Source organism: Schistocerca americana, chromosome 4 (genome assembly GCF_021461395.2).
Source record: "Schistocerca americana isolate TAMUIC-IGC-003095 chromosome 4, iqSchAmer2.1, whole genome shotgun sequence".
Lineage (NCBI taxonomy): Eukaryota > Metazoa > Arthropoda > Insecta > Orthoptera > Acrididae > Schistocerca > Schistocerca americana.
In genome coordinates this window covers 290,505,223-290,519,732 of record NC_060122.1, presented here as the reverse complement: position 1 = coordinate 290,519,732, position 14,510 = coordinate 290,505,223, and the positions used below count along the sequence as shown (strand labels likewise).

Below are 14,510 nucleotides of genomic sequence, written 5' to 3'. Positions count from 1 at the left end.
CCAAAAATATCTCTCTCAATTGTGCTGAGAAAACTAAAGCAATCACAAGTATCAATACTTTCTTTCAACATTTTAAAATGAACTTTTAACATGTAGAAAAACACAGGTTACATCAAACACAGCCAATCTAGTCTAGTGGGCAAGAATAATTTTTTTCTAGATTTTCTGCATTTATGACAAGGAACAATGCTTAAGATTGTACGCAGCTCGTAGGTAACAATCTCTTGCTGGTGTGCCAATGATTATATTCCCAGTATCATGGAAATAACTTCCATCTCCGTACTTTAGGGGACTCACATAATTATTCAGTGATTCAGTGTATGTATTTTCCTCCAACTGTCAAAAAACACTGTAAAATATTCAAGTCTCTTGCAATACCAGCCATTACAGAGAAATCAAGCATTGTGCAGTACATCTCTGAAAGATTCTAGAAAAGAAATTTTTTACAGTTTAATAAGCCACAGAACCAGGTTATATGGTGTACTAAAAGTTTAATGTGCTTAAACTGAAAAGCTTCCGCCTTTTGTGAAATTCAAGTTAATGATAATATAATGATTATACTCACTGGATTATTTTAGAAGAACAAATGTGGCTTCTAAGATTTCTTGGAAAAAAGAAAAATATGTCTATTCAAATATGAAATGAGCAGAAAATGATTTGTATTTCTTTCCTTTGACACATGGTACTGGTAAATTACAGTGATAACAAACAAAGCGTGGTAAAAATTGCTCCATCATTGACAAATCGAAATTTATCCAAATGTAATTGACTAGTATATCATATGCAGGTCTATTTCAAAACCACTTTGCTAATTAGGAGTTCGAAGAGAAAGCACAACATATGACAAATTTCTGACCTTCAGAAAATAATGTGGAGAAGCTCCATGTCAAAAATAGAAGAACACTCTTTTAAATGACTGACATATGCTCAGAAAATTGTTCATTTGATTACGAACAATTCACATCCTTAAGGCATCATCATTTAGAAGATATAATACAAAACTAAGTTACATACTGTTCATAATTCTTGTATATTACAGCACTTTCTTTATGCACGCAGATCATTACTATATGTTACTGTTGTCTTTGGTCTAGTTTCTTATTTTCTTTAATCAACAAATATAACATGTGCTTATTTCATTTTGCTCATGCCTTGTTATGATAATATCATTGGGAAAAAATTTAAGAGATGGTATCAACAAGATAAATGCTCAAATTCACTTTCATGCGTATGTTTTATACACTGTAGACAAGAAAAGACAAGTTCAGTGTTGAAAAATTGCTATGTAATTACAAATCAAATTGTCCATTTGCTGTACACTGATTGTAAGATGTATTCTATAATCAAATCTCAGCCTTTTTCATAAAAATTCTTTACTAATCTATTTAACTGTACACAATATTGGCCAGTGCTACTTTGTTACTGCTTGGTGTGAAGTCCCAAATATTAAAGCTTGCACAAAATTTACAAATATGAAAACCACTATATTTTAAACAACAATGAGGTAACAACAATTACAATTCTGAAGTCATTAAAAAGATGTAAAAAACAACATAATTTTTGCAACCCAATTACACCTATTTATTAATTAGCCTTTGTACATGCTCGTTTTATAAGCTACTACCTCCAAGCTTACACTGGCCAATGTGATCTCCAAATTTATACATTAGCTCCTTAAATCAGCCATCAGCTTGGAAATATTTATGGGCCTACAGAGATCACACAGGTTCTCAAATAGTAATATTGTCCATACAACTTGCACCAAAAATATAGTGAATGGCCATTAGTATATCTTTCTTTCCCCCCTTAATTGAAAAATGAGCAACAGCAGCCACTGTTGTATAAACCACAAAATGGAATACAAAATACAGAAAGAAAATATTAAATATTTATATTAATTTGATAAGTTATTTATCATCTCTTATCATACTTACAAAACAACTAAGCTACTCATATAATACACAGGGTTGAGATATAGCTTTCTTTGAACACTACAAGTACACTACAAGTTTATCGAACTCTAATACGTGACAGGATGCGTAAGCCCATGAGGGCTAGCAACAGTTTGTCTCTCTGTGACACATTCTGAACAAGAGAGAAAAATAAAGTCAGAAAGCAAACCAAACAGTCTTTTTAGAGATCACTCAGCTTGTGCCTAAGTGTGTAAGCGGGCTCATCCCATCCAAATGCCACAGCAATTGCTTTGGTAGAGGTTTTTTTCCGGATCATGCAATGAAATAACAAAAATATAGAAATGAATATTAATTTAATTCACTTTAATTCTTCACAAATAAAAACATTCTATACAAGAAAGGGGATGGTACCGCTATTCAATCATTTACAAATGTATGAGGTTTCCTATACACTTTAAGCTAACAAAAATACAATGCAATTTAATCTGTGAACTGTTACTGGAGACCATGAATCCTATTAACAGAAGAAACAATACAAACAACTACTTTAAGTCTTAGAACATGCGCTGCAAAATATTAATACAATGAAAATGAGTGAAATCTTAAGTCATGATCCAACATTTTCTTGCCTTAGGAAATGGCTCTATAATTTGGACAGATTGCATATTTAATTTAAAACAAGGGATGAAAAACTGAACACATTAACAGTGTTTAATTTGGAAAACAGTGAGCCATGTTGTACCATTACGAAGCACCTGTTAAAGACTATGGCAGTGGTACTCAGACTCTCAGTATGGAGCCGGTAAGATGGTCTTTAAGTTTGCTTGGCACTGGACTTGTTGGGTTGAGCTGATGTCTGTGACCACTGGTTTCGACCACTGCCGTTGTCCTGAAGCAAAAAGAGATACATTGTGAGTATAGTAACCAAGCTCATTTTTTTTCCCTTTTTTTGGTGTGTGTGTGTGTGTGTGTGTGTGTGTGTGTGTGTGTGTGTGGAGGGGAGGGGGGGGGGGGGAGGGGGAGGGGGGGAGGAGGAGGAGGAGGAACAGTCGTACAGGTATTATGAACATTAAAAAGAAAAATGAATCCATAGCAACATTTCAAAGGCATTGAAGAGATCTCTCTTTAAATGCTCACCAAATTCATTAAGTATTGATTTACTACAAGTCATTCTTAACAAGGCATTGTTTTTTACTTCAAAAGCTTCAAACAACTTTTCTTTAAATATCTGGAAAAACAATTTTTCCACCAATAATCATTTGTTTAACAATTATGCAGGTGAATACCATAGTTTTACTTTCCAGTTTTTCCATGTCCGTGATGGACATTTTCTCTTCAGCCACTGAACAACTGTCTGGTAATATAATTTGCATAACTATAATTTTTTTGCAGCAATATTGGCTTATCACAGAATTGCTTTTTTTTCTGGCTTTGTTTCCACTAAACTCACAACTAAGAGCTTGCTAAAAATATTGGAAGACAGAATGCTTTCAGCATAAATAGTGAGCTTCTGAAGTCAGCAATTTTGTGACTGACTGCACAGTATTTTCTTACATTTTTGTGTGTGTTTTCATTAACATTTAAACAAATTTATGCAAAGTTACCAGTATATTTTAGCTCTATCTTCCTGATACTACACACATCCACGCAAACTGGCTGGAAATGTGAGTGAAGGGTAACAATTATTGGAAAAACTATTTTGTTCTACCTACCCTTCTCTTCTTGTTACTGAAATTCTGTACTAGTACAAAATACTTCACACATGTGAAAACTTCCTCTCATCCTTCCTCCTTACAAAAAATGTACACAGCTGATATGATTCAGGCTGGACACTTAAGTATTAGCTACATTCAACAGTGTTCTATTTCCACATTCTGTCCACTTTAGTTTCAAATCAACCTGAAACTGAACATTCTTTTAAAGGTATCCAATATCTAGAAATTGTGGCCTGTTTTTGCTGTGGTCTTCAGTCCAAAGACTGGTTTTATGCAGCTCTCCATACTACTCTCTTCATGCAAGCCTCTTCATCTCCGAGTAACTACTGCAACCTACAACCCTCGGAATCTGCTTACTGTATTCATCTCTTGGTCTCCCTCTACGATTTTTAACCTCCCATGCTTCCCTCCAGTACTAAATTGGTGATCCCTTGATGCCTCAGAATGCGTCCTAACAACCAATTCCTTCTTCTGGTAAGATTGTATTACAGATTTCTCATCTCCCCAATTTTATTCAGTACCTCCTCGTTAGTTACATGGTCTACCCATTTAATCTTCAGTATTCTTCTGCAGCACCACATTACATTTCAAAAGCTTCTACTCTCTTCTTGTCTAAACTGTTTATCGTCCATGTTCCACTTCCATACATGGCTACACGACTTCCTGATGCTTAAGTCTATACTACATGTTAACAACTTTCTCTTCTTCCAGAAGGCTTGTCTTGCCATTGTCAATCTAAATTTTGTATCCTCCCTACTTTGACTATCAACAGTTATCTTGCTATCTTGCTTCCCTCATAATAAAACTCATCTACTACTTTAAGAGTCTCATTTCCTAACCTAATTCTCTCAGCATCACCTGATTTAATTTGACTACATTCCATTATCCTTGTTTTGCTTTTGTTGATGTACATCTTAAATCCTCATTTCAAGATACTGTTCAGCCATTTACTGTGTATGACAACTTTGCAATGCCAAACCTCAAAGTTTTTATTTCTTCTTCCTGGACTTTAATTCTACTCCAAATTTTTCTTTTGTTTCCTTTACTGCTTGCTCAATATACAAATTGAATAACATCAGCGATAGGCTACATCCCTGTCTCATTCCCTTCTCAACCACTGCCTCCCTTTCCTGCCCGTCGACTCATAACTGCCATCTGGTTTCTGTACAAATTGTAAATAGCCTTTTGCTCCCTGTATTTTACCCCCGTCACCTTTAGAATTTCAAAGAGAGTATTCCAGTCAACGTTGTCAAACGCTGTCTCTAAAAGTCTATCTGACCTATCTTCTATGAGAAGTCATAGGGTCAGTATTGGCTTCTATGAGTTTTACCATTCTTCTGTAAAAGATTTGTGCTAGTATTTTGCAGCCATGACTTAAACTGATAGTTTGGCAATTTTCACACCTGACAGCACCTGTTTTCTTTGGAACTGGGATTATTATATTCTTCTTGATGTCTGAGGCTATTTCGCCTGTCTCATACATCACGCTCACCAAATAGAAGAGTTTTGTCATGGCTGGCTCTCCCAAGGCTATCGGTAGCTCTAATGGAAAGTTGTCTACTCCCAGGACCTTGTTTTGATTTAGGTCTTTCAGTCTTTGTTAAATTCTTCATGCAGTATCATATCTCCCTTCTCTTCTTCCTCTATGCCCTCTTCCATTTCCATAATATTGCCCTAAAGTGCATTTCCCTTGTATAGACCCTCTATATACTCCTGCTTACCTTCTTTGCTTAGGACTGGTTTTCCATCTGAGCTCTTGATATCAATACAGGTGCTTCTCTTTTCTCCAAAGGTCTCTCTAAGTTTCCTGTAGGCAGTATCTATCTTACCCCTAGTGATATACACTTCTACATCCTTACATTTGCCCTCTAGCCATTCCTGATTAGCCATTTTACCCTTTCTGTCAATCTAATTTTTTTAGACATTTGTATTCCCTTTCAACTGCATCGTTTATTACGTTTTTATGTTTTCTCCTTCAGCATTTCTTGAGTTACGAAAGGTTTCTACTATCCATTTTCTTTTTACCTACTCGATCCTCTGCTGCCTTCACTTATCATATTCCCTTTCCCTGTTCTTGGCGATTGCTCCCTAATACTCACTCAAACCAACATCTGGTTCTTTCAGTTTATCCAGGTCCCATCTCCTTAAATTGCTGCCTTTTTGCAGTTTCTTTAGTTTTAATCTGCAGTTCATAACTAATAAATTGTGGCCAGAGTCCACAACTGCCCCTGGAAATGTCTCACAATTTAAAACCTGGTTCCTAAATCTCTGTCTTACCATAATATAATCTATCTGAAACATTCTGGTGTCTCCAGGTCTCATATGACACCAATTGTGCAACTTTCAACAATGATCACACTTATATTTCAATATCTCTGATTACATCCAGGAATGCTAACAGATCCTTAAAAGTACATGCTATCTTTGTGTAAATTGATGATCTCTGAGAAAGATCAATTGTTGTCTTATCATCAATCCATAACATATTCCTTAAGAACATTTCTGGATACTAATGGCATCATATAAATTACCTACTGAAGTTAATGTGATCTGTCTGTACATAATTTCTAGCCATCTCTCCTGATTTTGTGACAACCTGCGTTATCAACTGTTTTTTCCAACACACACACACACACACACACACACACACACACACACACACGTACGTCAAGATTTCCTACTCTCCACTCCAGAACTTTCAATGTATCTATCCATCTACTTCTGTGTAGGCAATGTCAAATGATATTGTTGATATTCCAGCCTGAACTTTCCACTGTTTTATTTTCTGTGTTGCTATTCTCACATTGCTGCAAGTTATTTACATTCAAGAACTTTGCAAAATAAGTCATCTATATGTGTCTTCACCATATCTTCAATGATTAGGTAGCCACTGACACCCATCACACCCTGTCATACACCATTTATGTGACATGTTCATTTTCCCTATCTTTTCTGAGACACTATATGTACTGCTGCTAACATCTGCTGCAGAGCTGTCATTTCTCTTCTATTCTCTAAATACTTTAGCATTTCTCTCCTGTTTGGATTATGGAATATGAAAAAAGGCAGCCATCAGTGCACTGCATGAATAGTTCAAAAGCACAGCAAAAATTACAACAAAAAAGTGAAAATACTAGACATGAAAGGTACGGGAAATACAGACATGGAGTTCTAAAAGCAGTAGAAGACCATATTGTAAGTTGAACAAATTAAGTATTTCTCTCAGTTTTGGCATTAGGCATTTATACAAATTTTAGCTTCTTTGTGTCGTCACTCAAAATAGGTTTTAAGTCTTCAGCCAAAATAAAAGCAACCATTTCATTACCAAACAAAATGCATTCTACCATAATTGCATACTTACGTGCATAAACCACAACTACTGGATTTTGGAAGGCTGTCTTACTGAAGGACCTTTTACAACAGAGAGCAATGCCCTATTCAGAGGTGTGTTACAATTTTTTCACCTTGTTTAACTTACTGAAGAGAGAGATGTCAATGTCTGGACCACCTACCAGTGTTTTGTCCTTCACCCTTAACTGCATAGAGAACTAAACCACTGTCTATGGCTGGTCCATCTCACAATCTATTTCACTAATATGAGCTATGATACACAGCAGAATGATACCTATTCCCCAGTCATTTGTAAGATGAGAAGAGACATTTCTCTGTTTGATATGCTATATTATTTACATGCACCACAACTTCGGGAAAATAAAAACTGAATGTAAATGTACCGGAATGTTCTCAGGGAGTTTGAGCAGATAAAATGTTCTATAAAATAGATGTTCCACACGTGCTCAAAGACCTCAAAGATCACATGTAGTTCTGCACTAAATACATTACGTCATTTTATGAGCCGATCTTCAGAATACTAGCCGGGAAGGCTGTCTCCTTGTTCAGATGCACCAATATAAATGGTAATGCAACTGCGATGTTCACATAAAATTTATAAAATGGATATCTCAAAAAACAATGTGGAGTGAAATCCACTTTTCACTTTCAAAATAATCCATACATTTATACTTCATATTACAAACTACGTAACTGTTCCTAAGCAATTTACTGAACACAGTTGCTAGTGTTTGTCAAGCCATATGGAACATCAATAATCTTAGAACACACAAAAACTTGTATTTCTGAGCAGCAGCTGCCAAGTGGGCAAGTAACTGCTACCAGCTTCAGCATGGTGGCTGGTTGCAGAGGTACTTTTGGCCAATGGAAATCTCTTCATGAATAGATTGTATCAATGACTTTCAGATATAAGCTCAATGTATAACATTCACAGCTACACCTTCTGCATTTTTACTTCGCTTTCAGTTCCTATTTATCCAGCAGAAGTCTAGAAGCTTCAGAAGGTTTTGTATTAGTGACAATCTTTAAGGTGAGAAACTGCTTACACAGAAGTGTCAAGAGTTGAATTATTGAAAAAAGTCTCACTTTAATTTCATATATTTTGAGTACTGATCTTTCTATTGTACAAGGGTCGCCCAGAAAGTAATGAACGTTTTTTTCTCAGCTGAAAATGCTACGAATGCAAAACATTACGTATGTATTATTTGAAATCTACTGAGTGAGTACACACCCAGTTTTCGTCACTTCCGACAGATAGCATAGCTACAGGACAGATTAAAAATGGCGTCTGTAAATGCTTGTGCAAAGTCTACAGATAATCTGTTGTTGACAGAAGAAGGTTTAGTCTCTGGGCACAGAGGGTGAGGTCATCAGAAGGCAGTTCGGCAGAGCTCCACGATTTGCAACGGTTGGGGAGACCATTCACGGCTGTCACACCTGACATGTTGTAGCGAGCTGATGTTGTCATTCATGAGGACATACGCATTACGATTCGGCATTTGGCACTGCACCTGTCAATCAGCAAGGAAGTGTGGATGCAATTATCTGCACTCTTGTATATTAGTACCGAAAGGCCTTACACGCCCTTGTTTCACACTGGAGGAAGGCCATAGAATGGGATGGAGATTATGTGGAAAAATAGGGTGTGTAGATAAAACACCATTCTTTCGTGTGTGTAATTCTCATTATATTCAATAAAGAATTGTTGTACAGGGCAACCTTAGTATTAAAATATGCCTACAGATACAAATATTAAGTTATAAGGCTATTAGAGCTTTGGATCTGCCTTTCTGTACATTAGCATACTTTCACACATTTTCCACGCTTCCAATAAAAGTTGCCAAGTAAATGATAGCATATAATACTGTTTTGGATCCATGCAACGTAGTCTCCACAGTATCTCACTGTAAGTGGATTACTGAATTTTTAATGTTTTAAAATAATAATCCACCACATGGCAAAACAAATTATTTAGCACCAGTTTATTATTCATTATGTGAACTGTGAAAGGGTGTAGAAAATCTAAGTAACTGTAGAAGACATGATTCCAAAGTTGTTGTAATTTATAGAAGAATAAGAATTCTCACCCAAAATAACTGGTTCAGTGGGCACTTTCTTCCACACTATTATCAATTTTTTAATTTCTGTGACTTCAACCACTTCACAGAGTGTTATATTTTGGGACACTTCTTATGCAGCTGGTGGATTCCCCATTACTCCTCTGAACACTTGCCAGATGTTGCATTCGAGATGCTGCAACTCACATATTTGTTTTGTACAAGCTGTGAGTGTACAATTTGATTGATAGTGCAGGTATTGCTCCATGTGCACTGATTTTCGATACATGCTATGTCACAGGTTCCCGCCATCTCTCGTAACCAGCATATCTAGAAATGGTGCTTGATCCTACCTCCACAGCAAATTTTATGTTAACATGGAGACTGTTCAGGTGTCTTAGGACGTTTCAGAGCTGTTCATCGCCATGATGTACAGAGGAACCTGTGCAACGCAGAAGCTCTACAACTTCAGCTGTATGGACTACCAAAAATTCACAAAGATGACGAACCGTTAATACTGATCATATATGCACAAAGCTCATCGATGTACAAACTGGTGAAATACTTTGCCCCTCTGCTTCACCCACACATGGGGCAGACTGGCACATACATAAATGACAACAAAGCTAAATAATACTTCAGAAAGGGCTATTTACAAGGAATCTGTCAAAGCATTTCCTCAATTTAGATAATAAAAAATAACTAACCATGTCACTGATCAGTAACAGTTGCAGGTGTTCTATCTAACAGCTTCCAGGATCAATTAAAATTTGATTTTCATCATTTCACATGATTACTGACCAACTTTGAAAGTTCAAAATGCTGTCATAATGATTAAGAGGTATAATCTTATATTAAAAGCTTAACAGAATAAGGCAAGTATTACTTTCAGAAACTTGTTTTTGTCTTGAGACAGAGTAACTGGTGGTGCGCTAAAATCTGGACTTGATTCATCCAGTATTTGAGAATGTGAGCACTTAATATCTTCCAACAAACTTTACACACAATTTATATCACTGAAAGTATCTGCAAAATTATATCACTGTACAGTTCATAAGATATGATATCATAAACATTGAGATGTCTTAAAAACTTGCTTTTGCTTAAAATGGTGCACAAATTGTCCAGGCTACTCTCATCCAGTGTTTCATAATCAGGGCACTTTCCGACTTCCAACAAACTTCAAGCATAATTTCAAACCCTTGCTAAACTTTTTTCTCACTCACAAGCTTAAAGGCAAATAATTAACATACTAACTCATTTGTCAAGCAAGCAGATGTTTGAAGCTGTTTTATACATGGTAGTTCGATTGTTTAAAGATCAGGGGTTTGCTGATATTTCAATACAATGTCAGTCCCCTTTATACTTGTGTAGTCAACACAACCTAACCTAGTCTTGATATTTGATGTAGTGCCAGTTAAATCATGCAAGGAAAAATCTTTCATTGAAACAATCTAAAATTTAGCTAACTCAGTAACATTACATATAACATACCCCTGCTTTTTCTGTAATATAAGTATTGTGGACCAGTTCTTGTTTTATTGAATAAATAGCAATCAACATAACTGCAATTTTTTGTTGAAAAAAGGCTACTAAATAATCTCTCTGGACTAAAAAAATGTCAGAATGGAAAACTGTGAAAATTGCCATAGAATGGAGTGAAATAGTCAACAGTGTGAAGACTGTATGCTTTTATCATCTTTGGTGCTATGAAGCAATCAACCTGAATGGAGAAGTGGCTTGCCTTTGATGCCATAGTGTTTCACATGTTAGTCCACAGCTATGGAGTAGCACCAGTTGATCTTAAACTTGTTGCTGATTTGGCAGGAGTTAGAATAATAACAGTTGAGAGCTGCAGTAAGGTCATGAATAGGGTAGGTATTGTGGCCAAACCTGCCAAATTAGTTAAGACCTTCAAGATATGTTTCTAGTACACTAGCTTTAGTATAGACATCTGTCAGACTCACTGCTCTGGTTATTACGGACAAAATTGTGCAGGGAACACAGGAGTTTAGGAACATCCTGCAAACCAGAGAAAAAGTGCAATTGAGGCTAGTAGTACTCACCAGGACACCATGAGAGGGGAACATCTGAGTTGTACACAGGTCCTGGGGTATGAAATACCAAGTAACTAGCATTTTAAATCCACCTACATGGCCTAGCTATGTCACCTTGTGTATTACGTTCTTAGGGAAAACATTTTGGTAAAAATCTTGCAGTGACTAGTACGGATATTGAGAATAGGTTGGCCAACATTATCCTCAACCACACAACTGAGGATGACGACAAGCACGTCATTGGCAACACACTACACAGCAATGCTAAGGTTGTGTCAGTTGGTTATACATACCCAGGATGTGGTGTACTGTGAATAAGTAAATACTAAGAACTCACTCAATAGAGTGCGGTGACAACATGAATGTGACTGAAGTGTCATTCCCATCAAAGCCACACTACACACAGCATGGTCTCCATCTGAATGTTCTGAGTAACAGTCTTGTATGGATCAGCGGCCTGGTGCAAATCTTTCAACTTGATGAGGATACTTGCATAACTAAATTCCAGAAACATTCAATATAACCAGAGCACTGTCTGTCCAATTCATATGATTTTTAAAAACTTTCGTTACGGCTTTTCTAGAGTAAATTTCTAAAAAGACAGAGCTGCTGAATAAGAGGAGACACAGTATTGCCAGTAAGAAACAATAAACAGAAGCTATGACAGTACAAATGTTAACTTTTCCGTCAAAACATAAGAAGCTTATTCAATAAGAAAAATGAGCTGCTTGTATTGATATAGGGCACTCAAAAATCTACAGCTCTTTCTACAGATGTGCTATGCATACCAGATAATTGTATGGATATGCAGTAAGTGAACAATTGACTTAGATGGATACACGTACCTCATTACTGTAGGCATAATACACTCCTGGAAATGGAAAAAAGAACACATTGACACCGGTGTGTCAGACCCACCATACTTGCTCCGGACACTGCGAGAGGGCTGTACAAGCAATGATCACACGCACGGCACAGCGGACACACCAGGAACCGCGGTGTTGGCCGTCGAATGGCGCTAGCTCCGCAGCATTTGTGCACCGCCGCCGTCAGTGTCAGCCAGTTTGCCGTGGCATACGGAGCTCCATCGCAGTCTTTAACACTGGTAGCATGCCGCGACAGCGTGGACGTGAACCGTATGTGCAGTTGACGGACTTTGAGCGAGGGCGTATAGTGGGCATGCGGGAGGCCGGGTGGACGTACCGCCGAATTGCTCAACACGTGGGGCGTGAGGTCTCCACAGTACATCGATGTTGTCGCCAGTGGTCGGCGGAAGGTGCACGTGCCCGTCGACCTGGGACCGGACCGCAGCGACGCACGGATGCACGCCAAGACCGTAGGATCCTACGCAGTGCCGTAGGGGACCGCACCGCCACTTCCCAGCAAATTAGGGACACTGTTGCTCCTGGGGTATCGGCGAGGACCATTCGCAACCGTCTCCATGAAGCTGGGCTACGGTCCCGCACACCGTTAGGCCGTCTTCCGCTCACGCCCCAACATCGTGCAGCCCGCCTCCAGTGGTGTCGCGACAGGCGTGAATGGAGGGACGAATGGAGACGTGTCGTCTTCAGCGATGAGAGTCGCTTCTGCCTTGGTGCCAATGATGGTCGTATGCGTGTTTGGCGCCGTGCAGGTGAGTGCCACAATCAGGACTGCATACGACCGAGGCACACAGGGCCAACACCCGGCATCATGGTGTGGGGAGCGATCTCCTACACTGGCCGTACACCACTGGTGATCGTCGAGGGGACACTGAATAGTGCACGGTACATCCAAACCGTCATTGAACCCATCGTTCTACCATTCCTAGACCGGCAAGGGAACTTGCTGTTCCAACAGGACAATGCACGCCCGCATGTATCCCGTGCCACCCAACGTGCTCTAGAAGGTGTAAGTCAACTACCCTGGCCAGCAAGATCTCCGGATCTGTCCCCCATTGAGCATGTTTGGGACTGGATGAAGCGTCGTCTCACGAGGTCTGCACGTCCAGCACGAATGCTGGTCCAACTGAGGCGCCAGGTGGAAATGGCATGGCAAGCCGTTCCACAGGACTACATCCAGCATCTCTACGATCGTCTCCATGGGAGAATAGCAGCCTGCATTGCTGCGAAAGGTGGATATACACTGTACTAGTGCCGACATTGTGCATGCTCTGTTGCCTGTGTCTATGTGCCTGTGGTTCTGTCAGTGTGATCATGTGATGTATCTGACCCCTGGAATGTGTCAATAAAGTTTCCCCTTCCTGGGACAATGAATTCATGGTGTTCTTATTTCAATTTCCAGGAGTGTATAAGGAAAGGGGGCAAGGCTATCTACACAAAAAGTAGAATAAGGTTCCAGGCCATGGCCCTTAAAGAGTATTGTACCGAACAGCTCTTTAGATGGTTTATTACCTGGCCAGGAAGACAGCACCATTGTATTTACATCTGAGAAGTAGGGAGGGGTGGTAGCAATAGCATACACTCCAGTACTCAAAGTGAAGGACTGTCACATGCTACACGTTATGCACCACTGAATAAAGTGCCCATTTACAATAAGAACAGAGACAGGCTACACGGTACATCAGACCTCAGCTTCTCACAAGTGCTTCAATGACAGAATCCATATAACTTTTCCCCTGCTGTCACTTTTTCCACAGAAGTGTGTGTTTATTAGTCTGCTGTTTCAATTCTTTCTAACTCTTTGTTAGAGTATATGATGACTTATTTCAGTTTCCCCAGCTTTCAAAAGAAAAACTGGAAATTCATAGTAAGGTCTTACAGGACCAAACTGCTAAGATCATCAGTCTCTAAACTTACAGGCCACTTAATCTAACTTAAACTTACTCTAAGGATGACACACACACACACACACACACACACACACACACACACACACACACACACACCCCCATGCCCGAGGGAGGACTCTAACCTCTGACGGGGAGGGGGGCTGCGCAGACCATTACAAGACGCCTCAGACCACGCAGCTACCCTGTGCGGCCTGTCGAAAGAGCTCACACTTTTACGGTGTGTTATACGGACCTTCAAGTCTTCCAATATCAAAGCAATAGAAGCTAATGTCACAGCAGCAAGGGTAAACTGACCATATGGTCTAGTGGTTACAGTTTTTGGCAAGTAATGCAGATGTGCTGGGTTTGATTCCCGTTGGCTATCTCACATTTTTCCCCGGTGGAAAGATCTCGAAAGAGCTCCCCCCAGAGTCTTGTGAGGTCAAATGAAAAGCTATTGGAATATGAAAGAAGCAAAATGAAGCGGATGTTGTCTAAGTAGTGTTGCAACGAAAGGCCTGCACCCGGTCAGGTGACATATGATATTTATTTATTATCAGTAAAAGCAAAAGTTGTTATTTTTTCTGGTTAAAGAGCAAGATGCTTGATGTGTGATGACTAGATCTTATTCTTTGCAAGATTCCCAA

General features: G+C 38.9%; 1 protein-coding gene across 5 annotated transcripts in view; it reads right to left on the bottom strand.

Annotated features, from left to right (window-relative positions):
• Positions 1-642: 642 nt before the first annotated feature.
• LOC124612307 (protein lingerer) overlaps positions 643-14,510 on the bottom strand; it is a 125,551-nt gene continuing 111,683 nt past the window's right edge. For all 5 annotated transcript variants that reach the window (XM_047140423.1, XM_047140424.1, XM_047140426.1 and 2 more), the window contains one exon: positions 643-2,802. The gene's annotated coding sequence lies outside the window, so the exon portion shown is untranslated. The remainder of the gene's footprint in view (positions 2,803-14,510) is intronic.